The sequence below is a fragment of the Lithobates pipiens genome, unplaced genomic scaffold, assembly GCF_037356315.1.
Source record: "Lithobates pipiens isolate NorthernLeopardFrog02 unplaced genomic scaffold, aLitPip1_a1.2 Scaffold_22, whole genome shotgun sequence".
Classification (NCBI taxonomy): Eukaryota; Metazoa; Chordata; class Amphibia; order Anura; family Ranidae; genus Lithobates; species Lithobates pipiens.
The window spans coordinates 56,901,107-56,919,469 of record NW_027507784.1 but is presented as its reverse complement, the minus strand read 5'-3'; the positions used below and the strand labels follow the sequence as shown (position 1 = coordinate 56,919,469).

The 18,363-nt window shown below is 45.5% G+C and overlaps 1 protein-coding gene across 4 annotated transcripts in view; it reads left to right on the top strand.

The window, feature by feature from the left end:
• The first annotated feature begins 17,771 nt into the window (after window positions 1–17,771).
• Window positions 17,772–18,363, top strand: part of TANC1 (tetratricopeptide repeat, ankyrin repeat and coiled-coil containing 1) — a 329,903-nt gene continuing 329,311 nt past the window's right edge. For all 4 annotated transcript variants that reach the window (XM_077447640.1, XM_077447638.1, XM_077447637.1 and 1 more), the window contains exon 1: window positions 17,772–18,059. The gene's annotated coding sequence lies outside the window, so the exon portion shown is untranslated. The remainder of the gene's footprint in view (window positions 18,060–18,363) is intronic.

Sequence of the window (18,363 nt, the reverse complement as noted above, 5' to 3'; positions counted from 1 at the left end):
TAACAGAGCCTTTTTTGCACAGCAGAGATCTTTGTGACTTATTTGACATTTTCCTGAAGTTGTTCCACATTCCGAATGGCACTCCAATGCACCTTGCAGATGAACATATGTTGCAGCACAGAGTGTGGTGTGGTGCACTGCCAGAAAAGGTGCGTTCCTATTTTCTGGGATGCTGAGGTGCCTTGTTAGCCTATGCATTTAAAATAACTACCCAATGCAGTGCCCTATTTAAAAAAAATCCTAACCAAGCCCAAAATAGCATGGGCTCCATTTAGAGAATGCTTTGCATCTCAGTAGGCACCGGCTTATGGGCCCCACACCATTTAGGGGCCCCCCAGACAACAGATAAAGATAATACTGATTTCTACAAAAAAGCAAATTATAATGAAGCTTTTTTTAAATTGTTTACAAAAGATAGAAAACATGAATCAACTCAAAGAAACTTTCCATTAAAGACTCTACAGAGAAAATACTATGTTAATGTAATGTTCCCAATAACAATCTAAAGCACATAGCCCATAGACATCAGGTTCACATTACAGTTTGTTTCCTAAAAGCTCGTCTTTTTTCAGCTGTCAGTTTGTAAAATAATGTTGGTGCAACTTACATATGTTTTCTCAATGTTAGCCATGTTTCGGTCCGCCCCCCCCCCCCCAGAGATTAGTCAAGGGGATCCCCATGACTAAGCTCCGACCGGGGGGCAGAGCGAAACACGTTGGGGGCATGGTCTGGTTGGAGTCCAGGCTGAGATTGCCACTCTGCTCACCTTCATAGGACCACACAGATGTGCGGCATTAGGGATCACCTCCTTTCCATCCCTTGAGCTATTGTAGGAGCCGGGTTGGGCACCATCCCTTGCCAGCACTCTCAGAGCAGATGTGGAGGAACTCACATACATACCCCGCATTTACTGAACCTCAGCGGCACACCAAGATACTATGGATCACAGATCATTACTGGTGGGAGGGTTTTGCAGGGTGTGGTAACTCTGGCAGACAGCACCCCAGCATCCTGGAAACATCACAGCACTCTGCCTCTTCTCAGGATCCCTCAGCCCTAATGAAAGCAGTGGGTAGGCTCATTAGAGGAGCCTAGGTGAGTGGGTATCAGAGGAGAAGTGGGCATTCCCAGGTAGAGTGTATTTTCATGCAGACTACCCTATGTAAGGCTGTGTTCACACAGGATGGACAGCTGCCAGACCACTTCGGCAGCTGTTTGTTCCCTACTGCGATAGGGGGCAGTGTGGTGCCGCTATTCAGCACTTTTTCAGCATTTTTTTTTTGGTACAAACTTTTTTTGAAGTGTAAAAAACATACATTTCATGCATGACGCTGTACAGCAGCATAATAGCACAATGTGTTGTGCTGCTGTACAGTGCCATGCGGTTCTGCACAGTGCGCTGCGATCAAATCCTGCATATGTGGGCTGTGTTACAGTGTAAAGGGGACACACAGAAAACAATTGGTTTCTGTGTGTCCTCGTCTTGACAGGCGTTTTACAATTCAGTAAAAGTCTGTCACCGCACAATGTGTGAGTTAGCCCCCCACACCCATATGTAATACTGGGCCTCCAAGTTTGAAAAAATTGGTTGTATGAAAAGGGAAGGCCAGGGAGAGTCAGGCTGCTGAGGAAAAGACTAGATGATGCTGGATGTCCTTCAAGCCAAGAAGCCAATTAGGAAAACAATCAAATGAAAATATGGGTTCTTGGGAACTAAGCTGCTCAATGTGGTTCCTCTTTACAAGTCCTTATGTTTACAATGATTAATAAAGACCAGACGGAGTTGTTATCTTTTTATTGATATTTCAAAAGCATTCTTTGGGATTAGGCTGTGCAGTGAACTCGTGATTTTATGTATTTTTCTGTAAAGATACAGTAGATGGGCATACGGTTTTCCTTTTGGTTGGTGACTATGACGCTCATTTATTTCCAGAGCAGATAGCGGAGAAGGGCACAGGCCTGATATGTAGTTCAGTGAGGTATGTGGGGAAACCTCAGCTCTTCTTGTGAACATGTTTATCTCAGTGTCCTGCTGCTCTCTGTTGTCTCCTCAGGGGCCAGAATTTAGGAGAATTCCAAATTTTTATTCACAGGACACCCTTACATAAACAACTTTACCCCTGCAAATCACAGGGATACAGTCTCTCCACTAACCAGCCTGAGCCAAGGCCTTTAACCCTTTTGCTGCTGAGCCGCTATTGCATGTTTTTTTTTGTTTGCACACATTTAAAAATATTTGTAGCCCCGATCATTTGGCTTTTTTTTTGTTTGTTTTTTCAGGTACACGTTGCTAGTACCCTGTTGGACCCCCTTTTGACTTCAGAACTGCCTTAGTTCTTCGTAACATAGATTCAACAAGGTGTTGATATATCCATATTGACATTATAGCATCATGCAGTTGCTGCAGATTTTTTGGCTGCACAACCATGATACGAATCTCAAGTTCCACCAAATCCCAAAGGTGCTCTATTGGATTTAGATCTGGTGACCGTGGAGGCCATTGGAGTACAGTGAGCTTGTTGTCATGTTCAAGAAACCAGTGGTGAGAGGATTTGAGCTTTGTGATGTTGTGGAAATTTGATTGTATAACATTTATGTGAACATTTTATTCTAGGATGTGTGTTTTATAGATTGTCATCTGTCTCCCTGTGTCTGGTTTAATCGAGGAGCGCTCTAGCAGAGTAGACTTGGGTTAAATCGAGACCAGTGGTAAAAACGGTCAGTATGAAAACCTTCTCATGGGATTTGAGACGTGTTCTCTGTGTCTGTGGATGTTTGTTGGTTTGTAGGTACCAAGCGCAATGCGCTGGGCTTCTTGGCTTCAAATGACTATGCACATTAGAGAAGCGAAGTCCACATAACGAGATAAACATATTATTTTATCTCTGCGTGGCTACGTCATCCCTTTTGGATACATATCCGCTTTAATAAGAGGACCTTGGTATCTGCCTTGTTAATATACTCGTACCGTATATTGACAACACCAGTAGCAATGTCCCCGCAGATTGTCTCAGCCTGCAAGAACCAGTAGCATGAGCTTACTAGATACTGTTTACTTTGAAACACTATTGTCTAGGCTGCATGCTGACTAAAAGGGGGCGTGTGCACTTCCTCTTGTGAGTGCCCTCCCCTTTCCTGTGATGTCATTTCCTGTGATGTCATTTCCCATGTAAGAATTGATTGGCTAGAATCCGCAATTCCTGTTTGTGAAAGCTTTTGTGATAATAAAAGGCCATGCTGGCTGGTGTGAAGGCAGTCAGGCTGATGGAACTGAGAACGTAAGAAGGATGGCCATGTCTGTCCATTGGGATGAATGGGTTGGAAGGTAAGCTAAAGTATTATATCATTAAGATGGAAATGTTATTATTATGGGAAACAGGAGATTTGGCTGTGTGCTCTGTGTACGGCCAAAATTTCCAGTACAGTGACATGGTGCATTATCCTGCTAGAAGGAGCCATCAGAAGATGGGTACCCCTGTAGTCATAAAGGGATGGACATGGTCAGCAACAATACTCAGGCCATGGCATTTAAACGATGCTCAATTGGTACGAAGGGGCCCAAAGTGTGCCAAGAAAATATCCCCCAACCATTACACCACCACCAGCCTGAACCATGCTTTCATGTTGTTTATGCCAAATTCTGACCCAGCCACTTGAATGTTGCAGCTGAAATTGACACTCATCAGACTGGACAACATTTTGACAATCTTCTATTGTCCAATTTTGGTGAGCCTCTGCGAATTATAGCCTTGGTTTTCTGTTCTTAGTTGACAGGAGTGCCACCTGGTGTGGTCCTTCCATTCTCCTCTGACCTCTAAAGTCAAAAAAAGGCATTTTCGTCCACACAACTGCCACTCACTGGATATTTTCTCTTTTTCAGACCATTCTTTGCAAACCCTAGAGAGGGTTGTGTGTGGAAATCCTAGTAGATCAGCAGCTTTTTAAATACTTAGACCAACCCACCTAACACCAACAACCATGCCACGTTCAAAGTCACTCAAATCGGTTAGCTTCCCTATTCTGATGCTTGCTTTGAACTTCAGCAAGTGGTCTTCACCACGTTTAGATGCCTAAATGCATTAAGTTGCTGCCATGTGATTGGCTGAAAAGCAATTTGTGTTACCAAGCAATTGAACAGGTGTACCTAATAAGATGGCCAGTGAGTATATATTTTCTGAGCTCAGAGACCCTGTAGAATAAAATGGTGGTATTTCCAATTTTTTAGGCCACATGATATTCATACAATGGTTTATAAAGCGCAAAATGTCAGTAAAAAATACAAGGTAATTGGAGGGCTCACAAATGCAATATATTATCAATTTATTGGTACAATATAATAGATGACGTTGTGCTGAGTAATTACTGCAGATACCCAGCATGTCAAGCTTTAAATCTGTTCACAATGACAAACAAACTCCAGAAACCTAGATCCTCTATAGGTGATGCTTTAAAAGCCCATATAGGTCATCAGTTTAGAGGTAATTATTTCTCTCATTCTGGAGTGCATGGCAATATGTAACATGTCTATCACAAGTGACAAGTTTGTCCCCTGACAAGTACATTTACGTTCACGTGTGTGCAGCCTAAAAAAAAATTGGGACAGGTTTAAATGCTTGGCTGTAACAATTTTTTTACTCCTTTTTTTAATTTTTTACTAAAACTTTATATCACACAGGGGATAAAAAGTCCCCTATGTGATATAATATTTTAGGACAGGTTGTCTGTAAAGAGAAATCAGGTTTTTTTTTAAACCCTAGATATCTCACCTGCTCTCCATTGAAACGAATGAAGTGCAGACCTTACTCCACTAGCTTTTTCCCATGCCACAAGGACCAAAAAAGGTGAGACTAGAAACCAGAAGTGAAGTTTTATGCTTCACTTCAGGGTTCATTCTAGCTAGGGGAGATGAGCCAACTGAAAATATATAAATAAGTGCAGCTCTTAAAGGCACCTATATAAATAAGTGTAAGTATACATGGAAGTGAAAAAGATCACGTAATGATAACAAAGAGTCCACTAAAGTCCAAAGGGATATAGACAATCTCAAAGTCAATCTCAATGGACTTCAAAGTGGTATGTTTGGGACTTCTGAAGTTGTCAGATGGCATTCATAGAAAAATGACTCGACCTTCTCAGACCTCAGAACCTCTTGAGAACAGATTGTAAGACAATTAAAGAAGGTGGATACTCTTACCAGATGAGTTGGACACATCCACCATTTAGTAGTGTGTCATAAGAGCTTGTAGGGGGCTCCAATGGCACACCCAGATGCAACCAGCCGGATGGTGATTCCCCTCGGAATTCCTTGTAGACTCCAATTGGAAGAGGTAGATGAACTTTCTGAGCCGTGGATAGCTGTAAAACTTGGCACCAGATATCTCGTAGGGATTCACCATAGGAGGGACAAAGCATAAAAGACGCCTCGCATGGTGAAATACAACCAATGACGGTTTATAAAAAATAGAACTAGTAGTCCATAAAAATCACGTGATAAATAAAAACAAAATTAGCAATGTGGGGAGCAGAAAAATACAGGCCCTACGCATTTCGACTGCAAAGTCGTCTACTGGGGCTGTGTTTTTCACAGGAGTATTTTATGTTTCGCTTGTTTGCGAATTTACTATTTATCATTTTTGTATTAGCGCGGTGTTTTTCCTTTATATTAGTTTGAGATGAGCCAACTGATGTCCACTGGTCTCCCTTCACTCAATGACACCTTTGAGTACCAGGCCTACAGATGGGATGATGAAGCTCAACAGCCGCTGGATTGCTTTCATTAGTTGAATTATGAAGTGTACACAAGTGCTCCTGGCAGCTACAACCTCTACTGAGATGTGCTGTACAGATAAGAGGGTGAAGAGAGCAATGAGTGCTCAGCATCCACGGAGGTAAGTACAGTCCATCCTTGCCTCCATTCTTTATTTTGTTGAGAAATCACTTTGAAAATCCCCCCTCCCCCCAGCATATCTGGCCGTGGCCATCTTGAGTAAGGGCAAATTATTTATTTAGCATTTACTTCCTAGACATCATCTGCCCTTAGCTCAAGCATGCATGCTGTTTCCTCAGATTAGGGCCCATCAGAATTTGAAGCGGAAGTGACGTTTCGTCGTCGCCATCTTGCTACACCCCACAATTGTCCACAGTAAGGATACAGTGAGAAGGTGGCAAGCGGACATCTCATTACACCCATGGGCGTCTTGCATTTTACACTTATTTTTAAAGGTAAACGGAGCTTATATAATGAAATTCAGTATTTTGAAATCCCTCGGTTTTTATGTTGATTTTTCAAAGCAGTGGTGTTCTGTCAGATTAGCAAACCTGTGAGATCAGCAGGCTTGCCTATGCTTTTAACATCAACATCTAAACAGTCAGAGGGATTTTTAAATACCGTATTTCACTATATAAGCTTTGCTTACTGTTAAAAATAAGTGTGAAATGCAAAACTTTGGTGGGTGTAACAAGATGTCGGCTTCTCACTGTATCCTTACTGTGGACGAGTGTGGGGTGTAGCAAGATGGCGGCAACGGAACCTCACTTCCGTTACAAATTATGACGGGTTGACTAATCTGACGAAACACAGGAGAGTGTGCTGCTTAGCTGAGAAAACCCTTCCCCCTCTCCGCCCATCTGGAAGACTTACTTGCATAGGCTAGAAACCAGAAAGAAACTGAAGAAATGTAAAAAAAATAAGTTTTAAACAAGTAAATGATATACCTTCCTATCTATTTTTTAATAATTGGGAAAGCAAAGCTCCACTTTAAGTCTAGGTTCACACTGTAGATATGTCAGACATCGCATGTGATTCGCACCCACACTGCGGTGACGATCACATGCAATGTCTGTGCAGTGCGAGTTCAGCCATACAGTTGTATGGCTGAACTTGCATAAAAAATCAGATTGTGATCCGCACGGGAATCGGATCAAATGGATTTTCCCACCCATGAGACCTGATTCCTGTCCAAATCCACACTTCGCACTGCGATCTGTGAACCAATCTGGGGGTGTAATTAACATTGTATTGACACTCGCAGTGGTCTACAGAGGATAGTGTGAACTGTCTGCGGGAGAGATGCGATGTGGGAACCGGCGCTGAAATTGCGCTGGTTCCGCATCGCTACAGTGTGAACCTAGGCTAAACATGCAATAGGAAAGGTGAAAGACTTCTAAATGTTTAATGTGAGCAAGTTAAATTGCACCTGTCACAAGAGAATTATGTATATGGCCAATGTTGACTTCTTAATTTGAGAATTTTAGTTACCTGGCTGTCACGACCACTCTGCTGGAGAATGGTAGCCATCTGGCTGTCATCATGACTTCGCAGCTGGAAAACTTAAAGGTGAACTCCATGCAAAAAAAAAAAAAAGTTTTTCCATGCAATGGTGCCCGTGCCCACACTGCATGGGTTAACTAGAGGTCGACCGATATATCGGCCGGCCGATATATCGGCCGATATTTGCCGTTTTTTAATTAATCGGCATTGGCCGATTGTGCTGATAAAAAGTCAGATTTAGAACAGTGCCACTTGGAAAGACTTCTGTAATAGAAGTCAGTGTAAGTTGCCTGAGTCGTCATAGAAACGACTTTCCTCCTCTCTGGGCAGCCTGCCAAGAAAAGAACAAAAAGATGCAATGTTTATACTTGAATGAATGAAATAATCTCAGTGTGTAGAAGTTCTCAGTTTAACCATTTAAAGACTAAATCTTTTCTGACACTTGTTGCTTACAAGTAAAAGTCCTGTATTTTCTGCCAGAAAATCCCCCAAAAATTATATATATATTTTTTTTAGCAGAGATCTTAGGGAAAAAAATAGCAGTTGTTGCAATATTTTATGTCACACGGCATTTGCACAGAGGTCTTTCAAATGCATTTTTTGGGGAAAAAAATACACTATTTAAAAAAAAAAAATTTAAAAACAGTAAAGTTAGCCCATTTTTTTTTTCGTCCAAAAGTTTTGACTACCGTTTTTTTTTTTATCGAAATCATACATACAAGTAAACTGATTGGAGGTTTGTTTTGTTTAATAAATGTTTAAATGTAAGACATTTTCTGTATCACTTATGAAGGCCGCTTTCACACTGGAGCGGGCAGGCGTTGATGGTAAAACGCTGCAAGTTTTAGCGGCTCTTTACCATCATTTTAGCGGCGCTATTTGGCTGCTAGTGGGGCACATAAAACCCAGCTAGTGGCCGAGGAAGAGGTTAAATGCGCTCGTGAAGCACCGCTGCCAAATCGCATTGCATGCGCTTCGGCAGTGGTGCCCATTCATATCAATGGGCAGGAGTGGTGGAGGAGCGGTATACACCACTCCAAATGTGCTGCTTGCATGACTTTTTTTAAGATCCTGCCAGCGCATCACCTTAGTGCCCGTTCACACTACCGCGACTTGTCAGGCGACTTAGTCGCCTGACAAGTCGCGCTCCGTTCTGTACTATGGAACCGTTCTAATAGGAGCGACTCAAGTCGCTCCGACTTAGAAAAAGGTTCCTGTACTATTTTTGGGACGACTTCAGGCGACTTGACTTCTATACAGTCGTCGTTTTGCAAGTCGCTGCTGAAGTCGTGTGCAGGTCGCGTCTGTGAGTGGCGCTGCAAGTCGTGTCGCCCCTGTGTGAACGGGCACTCAGTGTGAAAGCACTCTGTTTTTCACACAGACTGCAGGGGAGCCGTTTTGCAGGCAGTTTACAGGCGCTATTTTTAGCCCAAAAGCGCCTGAAAAATGTCCCAGTGGGAAAGGTATGTTAGATTTTACGAGGTCAAGGGGGATTAAAAAAAAAAAAAATCGGCCTAACATATCGGCCCAAAAAAATCGGCATCATATATAGGTTATCGGCCGCCATGATTTCTAAATATCGGCATCGGCATCGGCCAGAGAAAAACCCATATCGGTCGACCTCTAGGGTTAACTGCTCGTTTTTGTCTAGGGGAGAGGAGAAAAGACTGGTCTGGCACCCCCATGCTCCAGCTGTCTTGAGTTGTGGACTGTTCCTGATGTCATCACACCCAGAGCAGGCTCCATACACCAGGAACAGTCCATTGCTGGACCGTGGGGGAAAGCTATTTTTTGTTGGAACAAAGGATTGGGTGAGTATAAGCTTTTTCCTCACCCCTGAGCAAAACAAGCCGCTGACCGTTGCAGTACAGGTACTGTACAACTGCATGGAAATTTTAATTTTTTTTGCCTGGAGTTGAACATTTAAGTTACTTGACTGAAGTTACCTGGCTGGCATGACCCCTTTCCTGGAGAATGTTAGTTATCTGGCTGCTGTGACCTCTCCATTGGAGAATATTATTTGCCACTGTCTTGACCTCTCAGTTGGAGAATGTTAGTTACCTGGCTAACATGCTAATCTAATGGCTGAAATACCTTTGAAGTTACTGACCTGGAACAAGCATAAGAATGAAGGAATGCTGATTGTTTTCTCACACTCATTTACTGCATGCTTGTTCTAGGATGGGGAATAAAAAGTACTATACCCAGACACAGCCAGGAAACAAGTAATTGCAGCCAGTAGTGTACAGAGTCACCAAAGGGAGCCTGTGTGCAACACATTTTAGGGCCCCTATTTATCTAATGTCCAGGTAAAACAGTTAGTCCCCCTGCACATTCATGGCTGAGCCTGTCCTGTGTCAATGCCTTAATCTTTCCTCTGCCCAGGTGCAGTGTGCAGCATCCCATAGACATGAATGGCTGTACTCTGGGTATATACTGGTGCTATTGTAAACATGAGCATAGCTTACAGGTATATGCAAAAATTAGAAAATGCTCTTATTTTATTATAATACAACCATATGCTATACTTGTTTATAATGGTACCAGCATGTTTACTATATGATTAGCCTAAATGAGTATAGCAGTACACAGCCATTCATGTCTATAGGAGGCCATACCCTACACTGTGCCTTCCTGGGCAGGGGAAAGATGCATTTACTTTGAACGGGCTCAGCCACATGTGTGCAAGTGGTTTTAGGGTTCATTCACACCAGCAATGTGGGGCTGCATTGTCCTACGCAAGAACAAGTCAATTTGCCTAATGTCCTATTGTTTCAGTTCACACTGATGTGGTATGTGTGTGTGTGCAGTAAAAACAAAAGTAGGACATGTTTCATTTTTGCACAGTGTTCAGATCAGTGGTGGTCAGCTTAAAATTTATAGAAGGCCTCAAGTGCGCCACTTCCACTAGGCCACACAATAGCAGCAAATTTACATGTATTAAGGTGCATTGCATCAAGTTAGGCAACATATTCAAAATGAAATTGCTATAGTGCCCCTCAACGCCCAAAAATGTTGTCCCTGCTGTAATTTTTGCAGTGTGTGTATCGCAATGTGCACAGAAGATATTGGAATGCAATAATCCCTAGTTTTGATGCCAGTGGCGGTAATAATAACCCCCAGCATTGGTTGCAGTGCAAAAATAATAGCCCCTAGCATTGGTGCCAGTGACAGTAATAATAACCCCCAGCACTGCAGTCAGTGACAGTAATGATAACCCCCAACATAGGTATCTGTGGACACAATAATAACCACCGACATTAGTATTATTGGGTGCAATCATAACTCCCGACAATGGTGTCTGTGGATGCAATAATAACACCCAACATTGGTGTCAGTGGATGCAATAATAACACCCAACATTGGTGTCAGTGGATGCAATAATAACACCCAACATTGGTGTCAGTGGATGCAATAATAACACCCAACATTGGTGTCAGTGGATGCAATAATAACACCCAACATTGGTGTCTGTGGATGTAATAATAACACCCAACATTGGTGTCAATGGATGCAATAATAACACCCAACATTGGTGTCAGTGGATGCAATAATAACACCCAACATTGGTGTCTGTGGATGTAATAATAACACCCAGCATTGGTGTCTGTGGATGCAATAATAAAATTGGTGTCTGTGGATGCAATAATAACACCCACTATTGGTATCTGTAGACACAATAATACCTACCAGCATTAGTATAAGTGGATACAATTATAACTCCCAACATTGGTGTCAGTGGATGTGAAAATAACACCCAGAATTGGTTTCATGGGCAGTGATAATAACCCCCAGCATCGATGCCAGTGAATGCAATAATAACCCCCAGCGTTGATGTCAGTGAATGCAATAATAACCCCCAGAATTGGTGTCAGTGTTAATAACCTCCAGAATGGTGTAAGTGAATGCAATAATAACCCCCAGAATTGTGGTCAGTGATAATAACCCCCAGCATTGATGTCAGTGAATGCAATAATAACCCCTAGAATTGGTGTAAGCAGGGCCGCTGATAGGACAGTACAACCAGCCCTGTTGTACTGGGCCTGCCCCCATCAGCTGCACAGCGGGTCCGGGCAGCATTACAGTTTGTTACTGCATTTAAAAAAAAATAGTTTTATAAACTCTTCCTTCGCTCCAACTTGCTTATAGAAGGGGGCTTTATATAATTTTCCTGGGCCCCATCAGGTCAACAGAGGGGCCCAGGAGGGGAGTGCAGAGAAGGGACTATTTCTTTAATTTTGTGGTGCATGTACATCATGCCGCCCCACTATTCTATTAGTCCTGGCTGATGGAGTAATACTGTGATTCTCTGCCCAGCTCCCGGCTGCAGTCCGCACCGGATATGAAGAAGTTGAGTGTCTGACAGGGAAGAGCAGGAAGAGCGTGTGGCTGCACTGGACACTGTGAGTGGGGAATAGAGCCGAGAATACTCACTGTGTCCCATTATGTATCTCACAGCACAGCAGGTTATAAGCATTACAATAATCACACAGGCATCACAGTAAACAGGTGCTCTATCGTGTCTCTATGATGTTGCATTGCTTGTGGGTGCTGACTTTGTTATGGCTGTGCTGTGTTATATACAGTATAGCCATAAGTTAACAAAGTCAGCACCCAACAGCTATGTGACACAGAGCCATGGTAGAGCACCTGTTTACTGTGTTGCCTGTGTGATTATAATAATGCTGATGATCATAAATGGTGAGATCAGTGGCGGCTGGTGAAGTTTTAGGATGGGAGGGGGCCAGACCCTGCCCTTCCTTTTTGACCCCCCCCCCCACTTCTCATAGCCCCATCCCTTATAGAATCTACCCACTCCACCTCCTGTATTACACTTTCTTCCACCCATAGTGTCAGGAGTATACAGCTCAGCATCACAGGACAGTGTATATAGCTCAGCATCACAGGACAGAGTAAATAGCTCAGCATCACAGATCATGATATATAGCACAGCTTCACAGATCATGGTGTATAGCACAGCCTCGCAGATCACAGTATATAGCACAGCCTCGCAGATCACAGTATATAGCACAGCCTCGCAGATCACGGTATATAGCACAGCCTCGCAGATCGGCGCAAATAAACTGAAAAATGACACTATTAGTAATAAAGGACTCTAAATAGGCATTTATCAGGTGATTATGTGTCATTACTGTCTGTATTCTGCACACTGCAAATTGCACATGTCTACATTCAGCACCTTGTAAATAGCACATGTGTACATTCTGCACACTGTAAATCGCACATGTATGCATTCTGCACATTGTAAATTGCACATGTCTGCATTCTGTACATTGTAAATAGCATGTCTGCATTTAGAGTGTCCCCCATTAAAGTTTACCCCTTGCATCAGAGTGTCCCCCCTCTCCTCCCCCTTCCTTGTGTACTCACAGCCAGTTGTGGCACAGCTCTCCAGAATAAAGGCAGCTCCTTCCTCTCTCCACTCCAGCCGTGTGATAAGCTACAAGTGATAAGGGGAGAGAGGAAGGAAAGTCTACCGGCTGTCTATCTCCCCCTGCAGGATGGAGGGAGCAGAAAGCCTAATCCTTGCTCCAGCAAGTGTCGGCAAACTGGAAGTGATGTTCTTCTTAAGACCCCTTTCACACCGCTGAGCCTATAGCGTCGGCGGTAAAACGCAGCTATTTTTAGCTGCGTTTTACCGCCGGATTTGCAGCGCATTTCGGCCTCTAGCGGGGTGCTTTTACCCCCGCTAGCGGCCGAGAAAGGGTTAAAACCGCCCGAAATACGCTGCAGTATCGCATTTTGCCGGCGGTATTGCAGCGCTGCTCCATTGATTTCAATGGGGAGCAGCGGTGAAGAAGTGCTAAACACACCGCTCCTTCACCGCTCCTTCACCGCTCCAAAGAAACTGCTGGCAGGACTTTTCCTGACATCCTGCCAGCGCACCGCTCCATTGTGAAAGCCCTCAGGGCTTTCACACCGGAGTGAATGGTGCAGCAGTTTGAGGGCGGATTGCAGGCGCTATTTCTAACGCTATAGCGCCTGCAAAATGCCGTTGGTGTGAAAGGGCTCCAACTCGGAGAACAAAGCAGGTGCTACGGGCTCAAGTTGTCCAGTGCGATGGACTGCGCCACAAAGCAGGTCAAAAGTCTGCAAATTAAGCGCCTCGCCTGCTATTTTTTTTTTAAAGGACCCTTTTTTTAAAAAAAATTGTGACTGCTGGGGGGGGGGGGGGGGGGCTATGGATGGGTTGCCACTGGGTGAGATACTACTTTATACTCAATTTGGGGGAGTTGCTGCACGTTTACTGCCCCCCAAACCAATCCCCTTTAGCTGCTTCCCATCCAACGACGTACCATTACATCACTGAATTTGAAGGATGATATCTCAGACATTGTGCATGTTAACATATGCAATCAATGTGCATCATAATGTGTTTATGTGCATTATGTGTGTCGATGCATGGCTTAACACATGCGTTTGTAAGCAAGCTGTTAAAATATATAAGCTGTTTTTAATCTTGACCTTCATGTAGCAATAAAGATTTGCAATGAAAATCTGGAGTCTACATCTACATTTTTCTTGGAGTTACCCCAACATTTCATATTCCTGATATGAGCCTGCTGTACCATGTACTTGTATGAAAAAAGCATCCTGTTCTCTTTGTATTGCTTCCTTTATGTGAAATCCCTGGTGTATCTCTAATGCCGCGTACACACGATCAAACAATCGGGTGGAAAATTCCGGCAAACTCAAGTCCGCCGGACAATCCCCCCGTGTGTAGCCTCCGGCGGACTTTTTTGACCCGAAAGTACGGCGGACTTAGAAAGTAGTTTTGCACTCCAATCTTCCCGCCGGACTCGCATTTCGGCGGACAATCCGGCCGTGTATATGCCAGTCCGCCGTACTTTTCGAAATGAACGAACTTTTTTGCCGCCCGGAGAAAAGTCCGCTCATTTCGAGCGGGTCTCCAGGTAGGCGGGGCCCGCGAAGGAGACGTCGCTGGCCCCGCCACCTGGTATGAACTTAAAGGGGAACCCCAACGCCGAAAAAAAACGGCGTGGGGGTCCCCCCTAGGTCCACATCAGACCCCATGTCCGAGCACGCTACCCGGCCGGCCAGGAAAGGGGGGGCGAACTAGCGCCCCCCCTCCTGAGCCGTACCAGGCCGCGTGCCCTCAACATGGGGACAAGGTGCCTTGGGGAAGGGGGGGGCCGCGCGCCCCCCCCACCCCAAAGCACCTTGTCCCCATGTTGATGAGGACAAGGGCCTCTTCCCGACAACCCTGGCCGTTGGTTGTTGGGGTCTGCGGGCGAGGGGCTTATTGGAATCCGGGAGCGCCCTTTAATAAGGGGGCCCCCGGATACCGGCCCCCCACCCTAAATGAATGAGTATGGGGTACAATGTACCCCTACCCATTCACCTGTGAAAAAAGTACAAAAAAACACAACACACAAGATAAAATAGTTTATTGCACAGCTCCGTGGATCTTCCGTCTTTGGGGGTCTTCTCGCCGGACTCGGCTTTCTTCCTCACCGCGGCCTCTTCTTCCGACTTCGGGGGTCTTGTCCCCCTCTTCGGTTCTTCTGTCGGGCCACCGCGCCTTCTTCTAGCTCTTTTACAGGCGGTGGCCCGGTCTTCTGTCGCCGCCGCCTTCCGTTCTTCTCCTTCTTCTCCTTCTTCTCCTGGAGATGTTGACTCGACGCTCTCTCCGGCCGCAATGCCAGGGACACGCTGCGCGGCGACTTATATAGGGACAAGGGGCAGGGTCATCGGTTGATGTCACATGGGTTGATGTCACATGGTGACCCCGCCCCCTTACGATGTCACAGTCCCGGAGGATGCTAGGACTGTCGCCATGTGACATCAACCCATGTGACATCAACCCATGTGACATCAACCGATGTACCCCATACTCATTCCCATAGGGTGGGGGGCCGGTATCCGGGGCCCCCTTATTAAAGGGGGTTCCCGGATTCTGATAAGCCCCCCGCCCGCAGACCCCGACAACCAACGGCCAGGGTTGTCGGGAAGAGGCCCTTGTCCTCATCAACATGAGGACAAGGTGCTTTGGGGTGGGGGGGCCGCGCGGCCCCCCCTTCCCCAAGGCAACTCCCATGTTGAAGGCACGCGGCCTGGTACGGCTCAGGAGGGGGGGCGCTTGTTCGCCCCCCTTTCCTGGCCGGCCGGGTAGCGTGCTCGGACAATGGTCTGATGTGGACCTAGGGGGGACCCCCACGCCGATTTTTTTCGGCGTTGGGGTTCCCCTTTAAGTCCATACCAGGTGGCTACCTGGAGACGCGCTCGAAATGAGCGGACTTACTTTTCTCCGCGTGTGTGGGCGAGTCCGTTCATTTCAAAAGTAGATTGGATAGTACGGCGGACTTAGTGCGCTGTATTAGTCCGCTGAAAAAGTGCCGTGTGTGGGTAAGTAGCCCGTTCGGAAAGTCCGACGGACAGTCTAGTGGGAAGTCCACCAGACTAAGTCCGTCGGATAGTCGGCTACGTGTGTACGCGGCATTAGTCCCTCTGCTTTCCATTAAAAAACTGACCACACTAAGCAGAAGAGCACAGCGTGGTCTGTTCTATAGCTATGCTGAGAACTCAGCCTGCTCTCCTCCAATGATCAGACCTGAAACCCCCCCCCCCCCCTCCATGCTGCACAGCCTTTCACTGGGAAGCTCAGTGTTCTGCTGCTTCTCCTCCCCAGCTCTTATGCAGCTGAGAACAGAGGGAATGTGATCATTTATAAAAATAGGAAACAAAGTATTTATAATAATTTTTTTAATCTATACACAAATTTTTTGCCTTTCATTTATATTAGAAACGGAATAGGTTTTTTTTTACAAGGAGATTGTTTATAACCATTTAGGACCCCTTTCACACTGGGACCAGGTTAATGCTAAAGAGCTCTTTAATCAATGCTTTTTGGCCACTAGTGGGGCACTTTTAACCCCGATGTCCACACCACTCACCATCCTCGGACAACCCATCACCCCCAGCACTAAAGCCAAAAGCCTCGGAGTCATCTTTGACTCAAACATGACGATGGATGAGCAAATAGGATCAGTAGTCAGCGGATCCCACTACCTTCTTCGCCTACTGCGTAGACTCATCCCCTTCATCCCAGAAGGAGAAACAGCAGCGGTAGTTGGAACAATCATCAATTCCCGACTCGACTACGCAAATTCCCTCTACCTAGGACTTTCAAAATACCAAATTTCACATCTACAAACCGTCCAGAACACAGCAGCCAGACTGATAACTGGAAAAAAAAAACATGGGAATCAATCAGACCGTCCCTGAGGACCCTCGATTGGCTAGACACAAGGAAAAGCTCTGCAATACCTCTGCGACAAAATAAAGCACTACACCCCAGGTCGCACTCTCCGGTCAACTAACCAGAACCTCCTCCACATCGCCAAGACCCGTTATAAATTAAAAGGTGAACAAAGGTTGGCAGTCCAAGGACCACGGCTATGGATTGCTCTACCTGCGGACATCCGCTCGGAGGAAAACTATCTGGCCTTCAGGAAGAAGCTTAAGACCCATCTCTTCTGAAAACCCAGATGGACACTGGTGGCAAAAGCGCCCTGAGGCGATATAGTACGCATATGTATTGCTATACAAGTTATTCATTCATTTAAAGAAGGGGTTAAAAACTCCCAATGCTGCAGTGCTTCTAAAACGTTTTTCAGGCCCTTCGGCAGTGCTACCCATTCATTGCAATGGGCAAAGGCGTTTTGGGAGCGCCGTATACAGAGCTCCCAAAGTGCCCCAAAGGTGCTGCTTGTAGGGCTTTTTGGAAAGTCCCGCAAGCACACCGCCCAGTGCGAAAGCACCCATTGTAATGAATGGGAGGAAGTTTTCCGGCACTTTAAAAGGCACTATTTCTAGCGCTAAAACTCCTGAAAACTGCCTCACTGTTAAAGGGGTCTTAGCATAAATATCTATTTTGTGTGCACCAAATGTCTTCACAAACCCAGATATTACCTTGTTAAAGTAGCATTGACATGTACTGTACATAGCCTGTGCAGAGAGCGGAGCTCCACAGGCTCCACCCACTATAGGCTGCCTGCAAACAAGGACAGGAGGGGGCGGAGACCAGACCAGGCATCCTGCACAAGGACAGAGATCAGCAGTGAGCGGTCTTTATTACAGGGAGAAAGTCTAACAGTGATCACAGCACAGATGTGGAGGAAATATACAAATCAGGTGGGTCCAGTAAGAAGTCACATGATGAATGTATGTACACACTGTTAACTTATCCTGGAGTTCAGCTTTAAGAAGGATGCACACTTCAATAGAATGCCCTCTGTCTATAAGCAGAGATCAGTGTAATGCTGCAAGAGGAAAAGTTTGGAAGGTTCCGATGATGAGGAATGTGTCCTGATCGGTGCCCTCTGGTGACCCCACACTGGGACGTCCCCTCTCCTGACATCTAGCGGCCGCTCTCAGTACTGCAGGAGGCGGCGCTGGGGGAGTTGAGCGCTCGCACTGAGCCGCCCGGTGGGATTGAAGTGCCGGAGGAGAGACAGGGAGATCCCGGTGCGGGGTGTGCGGGGTGTGCGGGGTGGCGGGCACAGGAATGACCGAGGAGCGGAGATCGGAGTAGGTGGCGGAGTCCGGCGCTGGAGGGAGAAGTGCGGAGAAGTTTGCGGAGAAGTTGGAAGTTGTAGCGGAGAGTGGAGGAGGAGGAAACGGGGGAGCGGAGCTCTGAGGACGGGGCAGGTAGAGGAGAGAGACCGGGGAGAGGAGGACATGTCCGGACTCAGCTCCATCCATACCACCTACCTGTGAACACCTACCTTCCCATCCCACTACACAGGTGAGACGATCTCCTCCTACCTGTCTGATCATAGGACTCTCTACCATGGACATTATATATATATATATATATATATATATATATATATATTCAGCTATATTATTAATACATGAGATGATTGAGATATGTATGTATATGTAATATAGTTTAAGGTAAAATAGGCACTCAGAGGACTTCCAATGGAGGAAGGTGAAGACAATACAGTTGCCCCGTTACACCTTGTCCTCATCATCCTCCATTGGAAGTCATTTGAATGCCTACTCTACATATAATATATATATATATATATATATATATATATATA